Genomic DNA, 3,142 nt, shown 5'->3' with positions numbered 1-3,142 from the left:
TGCTGTATTGAGCTCGTTTCTTACTAGAACCGAATTCACCTTTCATAATTGAAAGTTCTGACGTTAATTATGACGTTAATTATGTATGTTAGCACGTCGGACAAAATGCTTATAAGCATTTCTTCCGGGATCAACTTTGCCTTTCGTTGTTTTAGGGGTCGATAATATAAGTACCAGTTAAGCACTGGGGTCAGGGTAATCAACTAGCCACTCCTCTCAAAAGTTCAGGCCATTTGTACTGTCTAATACCAATAAATGTGCAAGCCATTTGTACGGCCTAATACCAATAAAATGTACGGCCTAATACCTATATGAAAAGCCATTGGGTGAGCTGACAGAATTGTTAGCACTCTGGACAAAATGCTTAGCGGCATTTCTTCCGTCTTTACCTTCCAAGTACAAATTCCGCCGAGATCGATTTGCCTTTCATCCTTTCGGGTTGAAAGACTTACCAGATGAACACCGGAGTCGATGTAATACACTTGCCCCTCCCCGCAAATTTCAGGCCTTTTTGCCTATGGTAGAAATGATTACTAGTAAAGGCTTCATTCCGATCGGCTCAAGTGTTTACATTTACAAGCTACATGAGAAAGAAAACCTACAATCCGTTAAACAAAGGGGAATGACATAATGCACATACCTAACGCAGTACTCAACAAGTCAGTGAGTAGATCAGGTTGTTTAATAATTAATAGGGAAATATGTGGAGTACGAAGGAGTTAGCGAAAGTCTGCGTGGGCAGCTGCCACCACCACCGCCACTGCCATCGCCACCACCGCCACCGCCACCGCCACCACCACCGCCGTTACCACCGCTGCCGTTACCGCCGCCGCCGCCACCGCCGCCACCACCACCACCACCACCACCACCACCACCACCACCACCAACAACAACAACAACAACAATTCGTAAAATAAGTTAATGTGTACTAGCATTTCGTGTAGTACACTTTTTCGAAGAAAATGTGTTTAAGTGTTCTTATAATGGATATAAGAAATCGTCTGGATTTGAACCGTAGACCTATCGCTTCATACAATGTCGCTCCTAGTGAAACAACTTGCTGTGGTTCTTTACAACAACAACAATTCTTTCTACTATAGGCAAATGGCCTGAACTTTTGAGAGGAATGGCTAGTTGATTACCTCGATCCCAGTGCTTAACTGGTATTTATTTTATCGACCCCCTAAAACAACGAAAGGCAAAAGTTGATCCCGGAAGAAATGCCTATAATCATTTTGTCCGACGTGCTAACGATTCTGCCTGAATAACAATAATAATGATAACAATAACAACAACAATAACAACAAAGCAAAAAATAACTTAATCATTGTCTAACCTTTATGAATTAAATGTGTGATTTTGTTTTCAAACGCATTTCTTTCGGAGAGGAACTACTTTCTCATGAATGAAAGACTAAATGAATGATAATGAATGAATGAATGAATAGCAATGAGTGAATGAATGACAATGAATGAATGAACGAATTTTAGTCAGGACAAGTTAAGTACGTTCATGTCTCATAGTTGATATAATTTTCACTAATAAGCATTAATTATGGGCACCGCAATGCACCGCTATTATCAACAACAACTACTAATTATGTAAAACGTTTACACAAAAGCTTGGTGTTAGATTATGGAACTCGGATGTCCCGGCAGTACATAAGCTAAAATTGGAACGACATAGAGAGGATTAGCATGGCCCCTATACAAGGATGACACACGAATTCATAAAACGGTCATTCTTATTTTAGGTGCAGATGTGGCAGTGTGGTAATAAACTTGCTTCCCAGCCACATGGTTCGGAGTTCAGCCCTACTTCATGGCACCATGGGCAAGTGACTTCTTCTATAGTCTCGGGCCGACCAAAGCCTTGTGAGTGGATTTGATAGGCGGAAACTGAAAGAAGACCATCCAGAGAGACAGTTACAAGGTAACCAAATGTCACATAAGCGCCCAAGGAATTAGTACTCACACTTGCGTGGGAGCTAATTCCGAGAAGTGAGACTTGTTTTGAGGAACTTAGGAATAATGGAAAATGGAAACAAACGCTCAAAATGTTATTTAGATAACATCTTGAGCGTTTGTCTCGTATCTATCTATCTAACTATCTATCTATCTATCTATCTATCTATCTATCTATCTATCTATCTACATATATTTATATGTGTGTGTGGATGTGTGTGGATGTGTGTGTTTGTCCCCGCTCCTCATTGCATGACAACTGTGTTTGGTGTGTTTACGATCCCGTAAATCAGCGGTTCAGCAAAAGGCACCGATAGAATAAGTACTAGGCTTAAAAGAAAATAAGTACTGGGGTCAATACATTAAACTAAAAATTCTTCAATGGCCGCAGTCTAATGACTGAAACAAGTAAAAAACAACAACCATAAACAAAAACTATATACAAGATACAAAAACAACCTTCCTATATTTTACATGATCATTAATTATGATTTTAGACAAATAAAAATGGTGTGTTCATATCGCTAATGTTCTACCGTTTGTTTACAGTTACCATTGTTGTCTGGACTGATGCACAGCGAGTGTCAATAACGGTGAATCTAGGATGTTATTTTGCCGCACCAGAGATTTAATACCAAGTTGATTTTGGTTTTAGAAGTCCTTCGTTGAAATGTTTGCGGTCACTCGCAACCAGGTATGACCTGGTGGCTTGTACCACACTTTCGCTACCTGTTTTTGGTAGTTTATGTAGCTGTGAGCAGATATTGATAACCTCTTAGTGCTCACCGCCCTCGAACCAGGGAAACACGAAAGAAGTGACAGCTAGAGAGAGAGCGAGAGTTGTACCAACAGTCAACTTACTATTCAATTTTCAGCAGAACAGACTGGAGTAACGTAGAATGAAGCGCCGCTTGTCCAAAGAACCGAACCCACAACTTTATGACCATGTGCCGAACACTAGCCACTTAGCCACGCTTCTTCTTTGTTTAAAAAGAAAGAAAATTTAAACACATTTTCCAGAAACTAAAAGTTATCACCTATGTGTGGGTGTAATATAAAATACTGTCCACCTTCGACGACTTTCACTATGTTACAAGCTTTTAGGTCAAGTTTTCGGATTAGGGATCGCTTCCTTTCTTCCTCTTACCAATCTACATATACGGTCTCGAAACCTAGGG

At 40.2% G+C, this 3,142-nt stretch overlaps 1 non-coding gene across 1 annotated transcript; it reads left to right on the top strand.

Annotated features, from left to right (window-relative positions):
• Nucleotides 1-1,638: 1,638 nt before the first annotated feature.
• LOC128249337 (U6 spliceosomal RNA) lies at nt 1,639-1,749 on the top strand. The gene has a single exon (XR_008265433.1). It is a non-coding gene; the product is annotated as a U6 spliceosomal RNA (small nuclear RNA).
• The last annotated feature ends 1,393 nt before the right edge of the window (nt 1,750-3,142 follow it).

The sequence above is a fragment of the Octopus bimaculoides genome, chromosome 13 (assembly GCF_046866305.1).
Source record: "Octopus bimaculoides isolate indiv1 chromosome 13, ASM4686630v1, whole genome shotgun sequence".
Lineage (NCBI taxonomy): Eukaryota > Metazoa > Mollusca > Cephalopoda > Octopoda > Octopodidae > Octopus > Octopus bimaculoides.
Note: the sequence above shows the minus strand (reverse complement) of the source record. Positions and strands in the feature narration are given on the sequence as shown.